Below are 16,641 nucleotides of genomic sequence, written 5' to 3' on the forward strand. Positions count from 1 at the left end.
ACATAGTCCCTGCATATTGCCTAGGAAGTTTAAAGTCAATCGGAGATGATTTGTTTAAGGATTTATATGTATTTTGGTGAGAGATCCTGTAGAAAGGATCAGAGATTTCAGTGTATTGAGTACACATCGAGTATCGTAGTGGAATGCGTTGTGTTCAAACAAGAGCATGAAAACTTCTTGGAGTGCCTTCATGCCCTAGTTGAGTCATTCGCTTTCCATGATTAACATTTCTCCGTCTCTTTCAGAGTTGTGATAGGTGTTGACCTATATAGACCTCCAGACATTGGCACCATTGCCGGGGAATGAGTACATAGACTAGGGTGAACCCAACCGAGTCCAACAGAGAGGCCTTAAGAAAACTCTTAGGTCAGATAGATTAGGAAAAGAAGACCAGGGTTTCCTTGGTTTGTGTTTGAAGGTGATTGTGGTGAGTTCCTCGCTACAAAAGTGGGAGACAATTTAGAATCGATATTTTAGATATCATGGTTGGAGCTTAGTGCAAGGCTTTATCAACAGGTAATGAGGTAAAGCTTGCACTAGGCAAGAAAAATGCAAGAAAAAATATAGATTTCAATTAGGAAGTATGGATTAAGTACTTGAAATCCATTTTTGAGTTGTTTCTTCTATTTTAGGAGTAGGATAAGTAAGCAAGATTGACAACAAATCTCTGCATCTCATTGGAATTGCATATCATTGAAGGGGTACAAATTCCAAAGGTAAGGAAAGAAAAAAGAATGATGGTGCATCCAAGGAAGTGAAGATTTCTGGGCTTGATATGTGTGGAAAATAGTGTGTGAATGCATAGCCATCACCAAAACTCTCAAAAAAATTTAAACCAGCATCTGTGAGAGAAAATTCTGGTTTTCTCCTCCAGGTGAGGCCAGAGAACAGGAATGTGCATGACACTTCATCCCTATCTTTGACTGATGTGTTTAAGCTACTGTGCAAAGTTTGGTACAAACTGAACATGAGATAGTGAGTCTGGAGTCAAAACTTGATCTTTCTTGCCAGAAAAGTATTGAAATAAGGCTTGATACCAATTCAATTGCCGAATTGTGGTGAGAATTGGCAAATACACTCTTGAAGAAGGGTAGAACACTTAGGATTTGAAACAAACTTGAGAAAAATGGCCAAAAGTAGATTTCAATGCAAAAATCGAGATTTTTGCACAAAGTTCCGCTAGAGAATATATTTTGGTCATCAGAGTTCAAAGCATATTGCATCTGGAAAGAAACCAACGTGATGTATATGAAAAACATGTAGATAAGAGTAAATGCATCATGTGTAGGATGCTCGAAGTCAAACTGATGATGCATATCTATGTTTGAATCCATGGTGTAGTGTTGAACTGAGAAGAAAATATGATACCTAGTAAAAAAATTATGAAGTGACAAGCAACCGCAAAACTAGAAGATTGTTTGGACTTGCCAAATCGATTCTGCACACTGAGATGATTAGCCAAACACTGAGATGATTAGCCAAATCCAAGCTATAGCTTCAATTTAAGTTGCTCGCATCAAAATCAAAATAATAATGGATGATTTGAAGATAATGGCATTGATTTTTTAAGAATTTTGGCCCAAAACAATCGTTGAAATAGATTTTAGAAGCTTTCAACTCTCTAAAATCTCTATTGAATACTTCCAAACAGATGTCCTTTGATCCTCTTCTTGCTCGACAAGGAAAAATCTTGTCTTCAAGAAAAAATAGGAAGCTTTGAGATTTTCAAACTTTTTGAAAATTTGTCATGTGATAATCTCCGCAGTTTTTTAGCACATTGAAAGGGTTTTTAATCCAAACCTTGGACCGAAGAGAGTCACTTTAGCTTGCGGTTTGTGAAGAGGGTGTGGTGCGCGTGGAGTGTGATGGAGAAGAAGAGGAGACATAGAGTGTTGTGGAGCTCTTAGTGAGGATTGGAATTCCTCACTACTCCTTATTGTTCTATATGATCAAAATAATAAGGTTGGTACAATCAATGTGATGGGTGTCCTAATAGTTGGTATGAACCCTAACAATCTCCCACCCAAAGGCCAACATGGCCCCAATGGCCTATGTATGTACAACATGTACAACCGTGAAGCAATCATGTGGCTTCACCCTACACCCATCATCTCTATGCAGCATGCAAAATTCTCTAAGGGTAGGCACTTTGTGAGAGCACCTGCAGGATTTTCATTTGTATGAACCTTGACTAGCTTGATGCGCCTGCTAGCCAATATGTCGTGTATCACATGATAACAAACTTCTATATGTTTTGACTTGGAGTGAATCACAAGGTTCTTCTCTAACGCAATCGCAGTTTGAGTATCACACTGCAACATTCGAATGTAAGTAATGACAAGATCTCACACTAGGCAAGCTAACCATATAGGTTGCTAGCATCCGAAATTGTCACATACTTTGCCTCTGTGGTGGAAGATGACGTATAGTTTTGGAGATATGATCTAAATGACACAACTGCTCTAGCAAATAGAAAAGAATAGCCAAATGTGGATCTTCAACAATCCACACAACCCACATAATCCGCATTTGTATAACCCACAATCAATGCATTACTATTCCCAAAGCGTAAGCACTTGTCTATGGTACCTTTTAGATATCTCAAAATGTGCTCACTGCTTCCCATTGCCTTTTGCTAGGATTTTCCATAAATTTGCTAACCACTCTCATCACAAAAGCAATGTCCACTCTTGTGGCTACCCTGTCGTACATAAGACTGTCAGTGGCTAAAGTATATGGCACCTTGTCTATTTCTTTCTCAACATCAGACTTAGGAGCATCATTCCTTCTAATTTTTTCATATGCTTTCATTGGGGTACTCAATGTAGCCTTCCTCCCTACATATTAAAGTGTTGCAAGACTTTGTGGATATCCATTTTCTATGACAACTCAAGTAATTCACCCCTTCAATCCCTCTTGATACTCATACCACGAAAGTGACTTGCATCTCCCAAATCTTTCATAGCAAACTACGTGCTAAGTGACTTCTTCAAGATGGCAATCTCGTCTTTAGACTTTTGGCAATGAGCATATCGTCAACATAAAGTATCAAGATGATGAGTGAAACATCGATCAACTTTCAAGTATACAACCACTGATCTTCCTTGCTCCTTTCATGCCCTTGGGATTGCATGTACTTGTCAAACTTCATCCACCAGTACCTTGAGCTTTGTTTTAGGCCATACAATGCCTTATACAATTTACACACTAGTTTTTCCCTTGTAGACTTTTCAGTTTTGACTTCAAAACCCTCTCTTGTTTCATGTAGACATTGTCATCAAGATCCCTATGAAGGAAAGTCATCTTCACATCCAGCTAAACAAGTTTCATGTCCTCAGTTGGCTACTTGTTCAAGCACAAGACTGGTCATCTTGACTATCGGAGAGAAAATCTCATCAAAGTCCACGCCTTTCTTTTGCTTGAATCCCTTAGCAACCAATCTAGCTTTTTTCTTAGGCTTGAGATCCTTTGTAGTGTACTTCTTCTCATTCACCCATTTGCAAGGTAAGCCTTGTTTGCCCTCTAGAAACTTTGTGAAGTCCCGAGTTTCATTTTCCATGATTCAGTTGTACTCAGATTGCATTGCCTCCTCTCACCTCATGCTATCTTCCATCTGAATAGCCTCTTGATAGTAGGTAGGCTCTCTACAATCAGTGACCAACGAATAGTTGAACCCTAGTTGAAAACTCTCAAGGGTACAAGAGACATGTGTAGATCTCCTCATTGCCTAACTCTTGGACTTTGCTCTCTTAGGATCATCACTAGCTCTCTTTGGAGCATTACTAATGGTAGGCACATCGCTAGTAGATCGAGTTATTTGTTGTTTGGTCTTGAGGCTACGCCCTTAAATCTTATTTTGCAATATTCAACCTCTTTCATGGGTTGTCTATGCGACTTTGATTCATTAAACATCACTTGTGAGCTACGAATAGGCTTTCTTTATTAATGTATAAAGAGTGCTTACAAACACAAGAAATAACGTTTTGAAAACCAATTAAAGGCCATGAAGACTTAAAAAACATAACAGTGCAAGTTGTAAAAAGCTTCACTCTCAAAGGCAACGAACTACATGAATTAATTAAGTGGCATCAGGAAGATTCACTAAGGTGAGATTTGGAAGCTATGTACACAGCCGTATGTGTGTAATCTATAAGAAAGCAGCATGGGCGTTATAGTGGGTTATAGTGGATTGTGGCTATTCAAAGTCTTAAAGTTTAAGCCTTCCAAGATTATGCATTGCCATTTGTGTTAATTTTTTTGTCGGCCATTTTTAGGGCTCATACAAACATTGTCTCTCCCTAGACCAGAGAGAGAAAATTATTTGAGCCTTAATCATACATTTTGTGAATAAAATGATTTTCTTCTTAAATTAGTAAATTTAGAAGAATCAAATTTAGAACTTGGTGACATCCTCCCCGGCCCCCGCCCCCCCCCCCCCCCCCCCCCCCCCCCCCCCCCCCCCTTCCTTCTCAACACTATCTAACACAAGGTCTTAATGAGGCTCTGGCAATGTGATCGACAATGGGGCTTGTTGTTGTAGGGGAATCTCGAGATAAAAGAACCGTTTCAAAAAAGTCAACGCCACGAACAACAACCCAGGATTTGAACCCACCGTCCCATGGATGGGATCTTGGTGAGCTAACCACGCAAACGCATATAGGTTGTTGAAACCCATTCGAGTGTCCTTGATGATAAAGCTCATTTATGTCAACCCCCCTCCCCCCCCCCAAAATGTCCTTGTTTACTTTTTAGCATCAAATGTCTGTGTGCACATTTGATTTTGTGTCGACACTTTCCCACTATTGATCCAACCGCCTTAGCTTTATTTAAGACTCCGTGTTAGATAGTTTTGAGGCCCCGCTTCCTACATCATGATTTTCCTTGAGCATGAGCTTTAAATGTGGAGAGAGAGAGAGAGAGAGAGAGAGAGAGAGAGAGTGTACACATGTTGCATTGGATCCACTTTGTGGACTAAACAACATTTTGTGATAGGTTTTGGACTATCAAGTACTTGATATAATACTTTGTGTAGTAAAGAACACTTTTGTGATAGGTTTTAGACTATCAAGCACTTCACATAAAATTGTATAGCAACCCTGTTAATATTAGCAATAAGTTGTACACATCCTTTTTAAAGCAAGGTGAGGAAGCACAAAGCACAAAGTCCTGCTAAGTTAAAAGGAGGACGAGATTTATGAAGAGTAAATTTTAATGAGTGCCTAAAATTACATGAAATTTTTACAAAATTAAAATTAAAGAGAGATTTTGATCATTTTTTCAAAATAACAAAGTGAAAGATGTACATTGCGCATTATCATTTGAAATAAAATTAATAATATAAATAAAAAATATATTAAAAAATTAAAATAAAAGCATCAAAAAGATAGATTCAATAAACATAGAAAATACTAAATATAATAATGAAATAGATTTTTATGAGGTCCTTGAACGAAAGGACTCTTTGTAAATCAAAAATTTTAAAAAAATATTGAATCAATACTTCACATTGTGGATCAAACTCCTATTCCTTGTGGATCAAACTCTTATTCTTTCATTCTCTATAGCCCTTTTCGAAAACAAGGTGAAAGTTAACTATGGCCTACATAAAGCTATGAGAAGAATTTAATAATAAAAGGTCTCTTTAGGAGAGAAAACAAGAAAGTAACTTTAATCTTTCAAATCTCTTGTTATCACAATAAGATATTATGTTTCTTTAAGAAAGTGTAACAATAAACTATTTATAAATTGAGAAAAAACAAGTGAAAGATGACAAGAAAATTGAATGTGACCCAATATTAATGGTCCTCTTTAAAGAGAGAGATACACAAATGTCAACACCTATAACAAAGACGCATAAAAAATATTTAAAAAGAAAGTTTTTTTTGCCCAATGGCACAAATTCACAAGCTTTATCCAAGTGTCCACACTTGCACCACTAAAGACTCCTTATGTAGTCCAAAAAATGAATGTAAAGCTTTGAGAAATAGCATTCGAATGAACATGACTTCTTTTTCTTCAAGACTTTTAAGGCTTTTTGAGGACACAAGTCTCACAACTAGAATTCAACGATCTATATCCATATGGATACTAAGGCCTTTAGCGGGCCAAAAAGTAATACTCACACATTAGGGAGGTTATAAGTGTTGGTATATAAAAACCAAAAAGAATGACATCAAGAGCCTGCTCCCATCGAGCCAAGTCTAGGGCATCAACCAAATACAACATTACTATCGGAGGACGACCAATAAAAGTCCACAAAAATTAGCTTTTTTTATGGAACATGACACAAACAATTTCCAAAAGATGACCAATAAAAGTCCACAGAGATTAGCTTTTTACATGGAAGCCAAAAACCAACTACGTAGACCCAATACATATGAACCTGGCACAAACAATTGCCAATATAGTTATAATCCTGTAGCAAGCCATACACATCTTCATAATTCATAATAGAATGCTATTCTACTCAACACTTAAGAAATGAAACATTACCTCCTCCTCGATCTTTTATTGAGGATGATGTCATGATCTTTTATTGAGGATGATGTCATGGCTCACCAAGAGCATGACAAGACCTTGTAATTTTTTGGGCTGTTCAATATAATTCACTCACAATTGTGAGTTTTGCTTTAAAGAAAAAGAAAAAAAGAAGAAGAAAAAGAAATGAAACATTAAGGTTATAGGCCATGTCGTTAATCTTGACTTGAATCTTAACTAGGTCATAGTATCATTGAGCTAGCTTTGTATAATACCTTTGATGCCTAGTTTTCTTACCTTCCTGGTGGTTGTTTTTTTTTGTTTTTGGAGGGGGGGCGGGGGCGGCGGCGGCAAAACTCACAATTGTGAGTGATTGTATTAGAATTCCATCAAGAAATGTACAAACCCATCTCAAGCTCATGCAAAGTCTTGAGTGACTGATAGTTACATCAAAGCATAGCTAATCGTACCACGTACCAAACTATTAAATAACCTTTACACAGGATGGCAAGAGTCACCCTAATCCAGTCATCCAATCTTTGTCCTTTTCCTACCGCAAATATTATCTCCTTACTTTCTTGTACTATCTCTAAGAAGCTAGCCATAGATAGGTTACTGTCAAAAACCCGACAGTTCTGGGCCTTCCAAAGTCCCTTGCCATTGTTCAGGAAAGGCTTGCATCAACTTAGCCTAGAGCAAATTCAAAATCCAGATTAGCCGGTTTGAAGCTAGGGAAAAGTGAAGAAAACCCGAAAAAAATGCAAGGAAATAATTCACAAATCCTACAAATTTGGAAGAATTTACTAGTCATACTGGTTTGAATCTTCAAGAGGAGGAAACATGGCTGTCTAGGGAAAAAGACTGTCCCAAACACTGGTTCTTGCCCATGGAATACTGCACATGAGTCTATGGGACCTTGAGGAAAAAAAACCACTCTTTTTATTAGGTAAGAAATATTCATATCGTGAACAAATGTCCTAAAATAAAATTTTCAAAGCATCAGTGTGTCTATCAAATATAATTTTTGGTTGTATTAAGGGGTATCTTAGGAGATGCTCTCACGGCTTTAAGGTGAAAAAAGGGGGAGACAACACGTAGAAGGGGTGGAGAGAGGGAGCGAGAGTCATCTGTCAGGCAATGAATTTTTGCCATCTACAGGCAATGATGTGCATGCTCTCAAGATGAGGCCGTGGGTGCAAGAATTGAGTGCAAGGGGGTTTTGTGTGTCGTGCATGCTGGAATCCATAGTGAGGAAAGGGAAAGCGGGGCAGGATGGCCTCCTTAGTGGTGAGGGTATGCAACAACATGATGCCCTCACATGCCAGGGTAAGGAGTATAGGTGCAACCACGAATGAAGGCAGAGATGTGCAGTCTCACGGAGGGGGAGCACCATGTAATGCCAGGGAGGATAAAGACGAAGAGAGAGAGAGAGAGAGAGAGAGAGAGAGAGAGAGAGAGAGAGAGAGAGAGAGAGAGAGAGAGAGATGCATGAAGGGGAAGTCAGTGAGAGAGAGGGAGTATGTAATGTATGGTTGAAGCTACAAGAGAAGAGGACGAAGGGCAAGAGTCGAGAGGAATGTTGAAGTAGGTGTTCAAGGATTGGATGGTTCACTTCAAAGTGCTAAAGTGACACGGTCTCCTTTAGTCAAAAGGAGGAGAGAGTTGTGAAAGCGGTAGCAAAGGACCATGCTTGATTATGATCCCATTCTGTTGGGAAGATCCCAAGCCAAAAATAGAGAGAGTGATCTCCTTCACATAGGCGGTGATGGCAATGGAACGGATTGTGCAAAGGGGCTGGTGGCGGGGATGATTCTACAATAGGGACATCTTTTGCTTCCAATTTTGTAGATTCTTAAGGAATCTAATGGGCTAATTAATGGGTTTTGGTGGAGGGTAGGAAGGACACTGAGTGTGTCCTTTCCACATAATAATGGCAACCCTTTAGTGACATGCGGAGACTGAGAGCCATGGGGAGCCATCACTATGTGGGAAAGGACACTCACGGTCCTTTCTCGAGCGTCAAATGTCAAGGGAAGGTGGGCCACTTGTACCAGTGTACCTGTAGACGCCAAGTGCAAGGCTAGCAGCACTTGCCTACACTACCCAAGAGCTCCACCCCACCTTGTGGCACTCCCTGAGCACCCACAGATGCCTCCACCGAAGGCAACTAGCCGATTTTCATTGGGATGTGAGGCAGCCGTTGTGTAGCTTTGGATTTAAAAAAAAAAGGGTTTGCTAGCACCAAGAGAGAGGAGCCCAAGTTTGTCTAGCCAACACCCCTCCCCCAAGAAACCCCTATAGCGGGAGCCTTTCCCCTCCCCCAAGAAACCCCCTATAGCGAGAGCCTTTCCCCACCCACCCTTGGTTCCTGCTTTGCGTATAGCAAAGAAACCCTAGAGTATCTGATATGAACTTTTTCTCCTTTCTTTCCCTTTTTTTAAATTTCCTTGGACTCTTATCTCTTTGAAGGGCATCTAGGTTCTCTCTTATGCAATGCTAAATAAATATTTCACCTTGCAATATAAGCAAACTAGGTTTAGATTCACTTCTTTACCGTAGTTCCTACTTTGAATTTTCTACTTCTTCATTATGGAAGCTTTGTTCTACTAAACATTCTCATAATATCATCAAAACCTCCTAGGTGGAAAACACATTGATATTTTTTTAAATTTTTTGTAAAAACTCACAATTTGTGAGTGAATTGTATTAAGCACACCATAAGATTACAAAACAACCTCAAGCTCACACCGAGCTTTGAGGTGTTGAGGATTACAAGATGGATGTATACCGTCTCTCATCGAGGCTTATCGTCATCAGCTTAACAAAGTAGGTGCACTATGGTTCTAAGCTTTACTTATGTAGGTTGACAACATGGCATGGGTAGCCCTAGATCAGTCATCCGAGTCATGCTTACGTCCAAGCGTACAGATCATCACTCTGCTTTCTTGTGCAATCTTTGAGAAGCCTGCCACGTCAAGATCTCCTTCAAACACACTGCCGTTCCTTGCCTACCATATATGATGAAAGAAGAAGTACCTGACATTTGAATGTAGATGAGAAGGGCAGGACTTCCCTACTTCTTGTCACAAAGGAACATATTAATCTTAAAGAATCTGATTTGCCATGTTCTTTGGACCCACTTGCAGGTTTCCCTTGCCAGGTCTCTGATCGCCTGGCATTCCATGAATAGGTGGGCCAGATCGCCACTAGCTATCCTGCACCCCAAGCATCAATCTGATCCAATTCCTCTCTCTTGGATCTTAATGCCCATTGGTAGAGCATCGCACATTACCTTCTATAGAAAAAATATCTTCATAAATTGCGACCAATATGTGGACCTGAATTTGACTCCAGAACGCCTGGAGATGGCCCGGAAGTAGTCTTTTATGGAAACCCATTCTAAATACATATATCATGCAATTATACACGAGAATGATTGGTCTAGTCCCTTCAACAAGATATGGAAGAGACAATTGCCAGAAGAAGAACAGTGGGAGCACGTTGATAAAATTTTGAAACAACAGTGTTCAAGATTATGGAGAAATAGCTTCTATTTGTTGTGCACATTGCTTATGGCACTATTGAGAAAATGCTTGTTATAGATAAATTGAACGATAAGAATGTTTAAATCCTTGAGGGTTCCTTAACTAAAGAGTCAAAGTGAAGTTTACGGAAAGGACAATCACTTTTGGGACTTTTGATTCGAAAATCTCTAGCCACAGAGAATGGGTCTGAGGGGTAGCCAATCCTCCAAGGGTGAATAGTAGGCAAGAGGTAAAAGTCTCGAAAGAGGCTGCTCTTTTGCCGAAATTCCTTTGACTCTTCGGTTGAGGGAGTTCAAACTAGAACCCTCAAGAAAAATGTTCAAATCAGGATGGAATAGGTTCATGAAATATATATATTAAGACACTTGAGTTCAAAGCCACTAAAGGTTTAGTGTATATTTTGAGGTCTATTCTTTGACAGATAAGAATCCCATAAGCTATAAAGAAGCCAAACCTTAACCTTAAGAAACATAAGCTTACAGCAACCATATAGTGTCTCTATGTCTATGATGTTGGGTAGTATGAGTTCTATATATCCAGAAATTACTCAAGAAAGCAAAGTGCTAATATGGACGCTCAGACACAAGCAACATTCGGAGGATTGGACTAGGACTACTTGTGCCTTGCTGTCAGTAGATGGAATGCATAGGACGGGGGAAAATCTTGGCCATCGGTAAATAAAAGACTTGTGTATCGAAGAGGAGGCGTCGGGTTGGTGGGGGTGGTTGCCCTGCTAGCCGATGTAATTATAGTCCCTGCATGATGTCATGGCTCAACAAGAGCATGACAAGACCTTGTAATTTTTTGGGTTGTTCAATATAATTCACTCACAATTGTGAGTTTTGTTGTTAAAAAAAAAAAAAAGTACGAGTTCTAAATAGTTATGTCATGATGTATGTAAGGTTCTCTTGGACCTTAAGGGTTAAATCGAATCTCCCAGCTGTACCCAGTGCATGCGCCAGCTCACCTGCAAGGGAGCTCCTGCGAGTCTCCTCCTTGTGCCCCGTCTCCTCCTGCTGCCCGCGCCACTCTGTGCATGGAGCTCCTGCGACAACTCCTGCGTCCTCTCCTCCCTGTGCCTGTGGCTGCATCGAGCCCTATCAAGACACAGAGCAAGCTGGACCTTCCCCCAACTGAGACACATACATAGAGTGTGCGCACGGATGCCGCATGCACAGGTGCATGGAGGAGCTCCACACCATCAATGCAAAGCCTGCAATGCTGGGCGCACACAAAGCCCGCAATCCTAGGCGCACGCACTCTCTCTCTCTCTCTCTCTCTCTCTCTCTCTCTCTCTCTCTCTCTCTCTCTCTCTCTCTCTCTCTCTGTGCGCCTCTGTCGCCACACCTGGCAGATTTTTTTTTCTCTCTCTCTCCCTCTCTCTCTACGTGCCCTATCCTCCCATTTCCTTATCCAACCTTTTAGAGAAGCATCTTCATAGATTCTAATTAATTGAGCTGCTTTCAAAAATTAGGACCACATACTAGCTCCTTCTGTCTGCCCCTACTGGGTCTGTGCGCGCATTAACCAGAATCTACCCAGATGCTGCTAAAGTCCACGCATGCTCAAACGAAAAAGCAAGCCCCGGAACCTCTCCCCCGTTCCCATGCGGGCCTCTGGTCCTCCCACTCCACAGATGGGTACCATCCTCCTCGGACGCGTCGCTCACGATTGCCAACAGACATTGTCCCGCCTGTGGTAACATCATCTCCCTCACCCATCATCTGGCGTGCCAACAGACACTGTCCCGCGTGCGATAATGCCATCTCTCTCACCCTTTAACCTGATCAAAGGGTTCTAACCTTTCATGGAGACATCCAACTTGCTCTCGCTCCTCACACTACTACAAGCAAAATCTGCACTTGCTGCCATGCACAGTACCCTGTCTCGCATTCTATACCCAACAACGTGCTACTCCTCGTCCCTTCAGACCCGATGGCAGCTACGCTCTTGATGCAGCAAAAATCTTTCTCCCTCTCTCTCTCTCTCTCTCTCTCTTTCTCCTTATGCCCATCCTCCACGCGCCACCTCACTGCCTGCTTTCGTCTGCATTTTTTCTTGCTCTCTGCGCTCCTGTTGACGCATGGCAGATCTTTCTCTGTCTCCCTTCCTCTCTCTTTGCTCCACGCGCCAAATTGGCTTCATTCCTCCTCCCCTTTTCCCCTTAAGCTTTGGGAGGATCTTTCCAGATTCTCCCTAATTCAGCTCCTTCCCAAAATTGGGGCTGCCTATTAGCTCCTTGTAAATGCGAGGACATTTAGACTCTTTTGAATGTTTTTTTTGGTCATGGTCCGATGTGAGCATGGTGTTGATGTAATGGTTTTGTTTTATTAATACAACCACTCACATATTACGAGATTTGAAAAAAAAAAAAAAAAAGACTTGCATACTTATTTTGTGCTCTTGACTAGTTTCATCCATCTCAAAAATCATCGCAATTTCAATTTAGGTAAGTAAACGTTGGAATTTTAAAAAGTTGTCAAAATTTTCAAAAGAATACTACCTAACACCTATATGCAAAAGAGATGCTTATAAACTTTTCAAGTGTACACGTGTTGATTCCCTCTCTAAATTACTACCACATATCACATTCTTAGAACCTAGGACACTTTATGCTTTTTTTTTTTTTCCAATGCAATTGTGAGTGGGGAACGTCTGAAATGAATGTACATTCAGCCTCAAGCCTGCCGAGAAAGTGCCTTGGAGAGTTAAAAGATATAAAAGGGTATTGGCCTTAACCTTTTCATAGACATTGTTCTTAGGCAATGGTCACGCAAGACTTAGTTATCAGTTATTTGAACAAATAACTAAGCTTCATTCTTGGTCACACGCAAAATGGAGCATTAAATGACTTACTAAACCTACCCTTTGTAACTATGCCGAATTTGACATAGTTGTGGAGTTCAAGGCATAGTTGGGAGGATGAGTGAATAACTAAGCCTCGCGTGACAATGCAAGAGGCTTAGTTATTCATTAAATGTTTCATCAATGCATAGTTGGCATAGTTATCAATAACTGATAACTAAGCCTCGCGTGACCATGTCCTATTCAAGATGTGTTGCATCTTGCTATTAAATGCCTATAACAAACACTTTGAGAGTGTCCAATGTCAAACATAGATTACTAAACATAACCAAAGTATAACAAAGAGACCATCTATAGAGGCCTCACGAGAGAGGGAGAGGACCTCTGGACCCCTTGAGTTTTTATAGATATTTTTGAATTGGCTACTATAAATTTTCTTTTATTGTGTCCATACTGTGTGCGTGTATTACCTTGTGTATTAGCAGGACGTGAATATTATGTGCTTTCTTTTCATCTAAATCATCGTGAATATGTGCTTTCACTATGACGATGATTCACTATGGCTTCCTCAAGTGTTTTAGGGTCTTGGGTCTTGACGTACCTTTCATGAGAAGCTTTGCCATCACTCCCATGCAAATTGATCCCAACCATAGACCAAACATAGTAAGACTCGGGACCGAGAAGAACAACCATCGAAAATGGAGAAGCCAAGCTATCCGAGGAGCCATGTCCTATCTAAGACCTCCCTATTTGCCACCAAGATGAGCTCCTGCTACTAGAAGGATCACCTCCCAAAGGGTGGTACCACATCATCAAGGCCATCAATTTCCCTTTTTGAAGAGCGATGGGAGGGGAGGCCACTTCCAAAAGCCAAAAATATAAGTGGAGGGCATGGGAGGAGCGAGAAAAACATAGCCGATGCTTCTTGACACCCCACTCTTAGTCACCACACAAACCAACACCTCTAGTAGTTGTAGCCAGCAGACCCAAGCCCTACCGCAAGCAACTCGAAGCTTCCATGCTAATGTGTCCTTGAGGATAGACAAAGAAAGCATTCTAAAGCAAAGAAAGTCACATGACGCCTTAAACAGAAAGACCCGTTTACAATCTATCTATACTAATAGATAATGGGGGAGGGGATTCCGGCCCCTTCCCCCGCCACGTGGCACAATATGCTTGATCCGGCTACTCCAGGCGCACGGACGGCGAGACAACGAGGGTGTTTCCTATAGCTCGGCTAACGCGACACAGGAACAACGTGACTAGAGAGAGAGAGAGAGAGAGAGAGAGAGAGAGAGAGAGAGAGAGAGAGAGAGAGAGAGAGAGAGAGAGAGAGAGAGAGAGAGAGAGAAGGGGAGGAGGGAGAAACTGCAGGTCAAATCAAATCAAATCGTATAGCCTGCCTTTCCTCACACAATCCCGGATAGGCCTGGGTATTGCTAAATCCTCGCGCGTTGACTCCTGAGTACTCACCAGTGCTCGAAAAACTCTCTGGCAGATCAGACGATAGCAGGGGCGGTGGCCTAAGCAAGGTCTCTTCTATACTAATAGATAATGGGAGAGGGGATTCCGGCCCCTTCCCCCGCCACGTGGCACAATTTGCTTGATCCGGCCACTCCAGGCGCACGGACGGCGAGACAGCGAGGGTGTTTCCTGCAGCTCGGCTAACACGACACAGGAACAGCGCGACGAGAGAGAGAGAGAGAGAGAGAGAGAGAGAGAGAGAGAGAGAGAGAGAGAGAGAGAGAGAGGAACAACGTACATCTATACTAATAGATAATGGGGGAGGGGATTCCGGCCCCTTCCCCCGCCATGTGGCACAATATGCTTGATCCGACCACTCCAGCCGCACGAACGGCGAGATAGCGAGGGTGTTTCCTGCAGCTCGGCTAACACAACACAGGAACAACGTGACGAGAGAGAGAGAGAGAGAGAGAGAGAGAGAGAGAGAGAGAGAGAGAGGAGGGAGAAACTGCAGGTCAAATCAAATCAAATCGTGCGGCCTGCCTTTCCTCACACAATCCCGAATAGACCTGGGTATTGCTAAAGCCTCGCGCGTTGACTCCTGAGTACTCACCAATGCTCGAAAAACTCTCTGGCAGATCAGACGATAGCAGTGGCGGTGGCCTAAGCAGGGTCTCTTCTCTCTCTCTCTCTCTCTCTCTCTCTCTCTCAACTTGTAGCGGAGGTGGCCTGGACAAGATAGACGCAGGTTGCTCGCAACGGCGTGGTTATGAGATTAAACATCTCCAGAGATTAAAAAAAATTATAACTTTCCATAAGAAAGCTGATCGTCGATTCTTCTATCAGTAGGTACAAGATAGAATTTACTTTTGGTTATGTAGGCTTTGGAGATGAACTGCGTTATTATTTTTAGACATGACTGCCTTTTGTTTTGAGATAATTTGTGACACAATACATGCTAAGCACTCAGAAACGCATCTTAATTGTCACAAAAGAATAAAGATTAAAAAATCTTGAACAATCCAACCAAAATAGATACTAGCATGGCTTCTCAGAGCTAGCACATATGGAGACGAGTGTGAATGCAGAGTAATAGCAAGCCTGAAGACTTTGAGACACTGCCTTGAAATGGTGGTGTGCCTTGGAGTGGTGGTGTGCCTTGGAGTGTAGGATCTGAGTGAGGACATCATGCAAATTAGCACAGCACTGGATGTGCATGAGTGTCGATAAGGCCGATGCTTCTCTATGGGAAGAAGGATCATCCTGTGGGCTGCACCAGTACAGAAAACAATTACAACGCGTTTCGAAGTCGCCACATTGGATGGAGAGAGAGAGAGAGAGAGAGAGAGAGAGAGAGAGAGAGAGAGAGAGAGAGAGAGAGAGAGAGAGAGTCCGAGCCTTACCTAATTTGTGTCCAGATCCGAACAGCACGAGGAGATGGAGGACTAGGAAGATTGCTAGCTCTGGTTCCTGCGTGAGTATTGTAGCAACGTCAACAGCTGCTCTCTACTAACGACTAGCCTAATCATCACATGCAGCGGCTGCTGCCCCAAAAGACCACCCAACCCCTGATCAAGTTCTGCACGGCTCAGATTAATTTCAATTGAGTAGATAATGAGATTCATATGCACCTTTCAGACATTCTGGGTGGTCTTGATGCCTTTGAACTTCTTGCGAAGTTCTGTTGGAGCTGACTCTACAAATGCAGTGAATAACCAGGTCGTGCTTCAGAATTGGAAGGAATGTACTAGAGCTTTATAATATAGCTATGAAAGTGTATTGATTGAAGCTGAGGATCTTGGAATTGTAAACATGTGCATAGATGCTGTAGTCATGAAGGCCTGCACTGACCCTAACCTGCTTGCATGGCCAATGCCCAACAACTCGATGCAGAGTCCAGAAGGAAGCTTTTTATGGAATGGGATCAGCACGGGGCAAGGGCGAAGAAGCCTCGCATGGATTGGTGGTATGAAGCCATTGCGATGTTAAGCCTTCCTCTTTATAAGAGGGTGAATATGGAAACGGAAAGCCAAGGCCTGAAGTTTGAGAGTGTAGCTGGGGCGCTCATGCATTTTGCTAGAAGCTAAAGACTGCACACTGTCACAGTGTGTGTGTGTGTGTGTGTGTGTGTGTGTGTGTGAGTGAGAGTGTGTGTGTGTGTGTGTGTGTGTGTGTGTGAGAGAGAGAGAGAGAGAGAGAGAGAGAGAGAGAGAGAGAGAGAGAGAGAGAGAGAGAGAGAGAGAGAGAGAGAGAGAGAGAGAGAGAGAGAGTATATTGTCTAAGTGTGCCCTGCGCCTCCCGGCTGCACAGCGCGACAGTGAGAGCTGGCAGCGCACCTGGGCTCCAAGCC

At 42.0% G+C, this 16,641-nt stretch overlaps 1 pseudogene; it reads left to right on the forward strand.

Moving 5' to 3' along the window:
- The first annotated feature begins 15,526 nt into the window (after positions 1-15,526).
- On the forward strand, positions 15,527-16,378 carry LOC147421612 (BTB/POZ domain-containing protein At1g30440-like; annotated as a pseudogene).
- Positions 16,379-16,641: the final 263 nt, after the last annotated feature.

Source organism: Adiantum capillus-veneris, chromosome 27 (assembly GCF_014529385.1).
Source record: "Adiantum capillus-veneris isolate H3 chromosome 27, ASM1452938v2, whole genome shotgun sequence".
NCBI lineage: Eukaryota > Viridiplantae > Streptophyta > Polypodiopsida > Polypodiales > Pteridaceae > Adiantum > Adiantum capillus-veneris.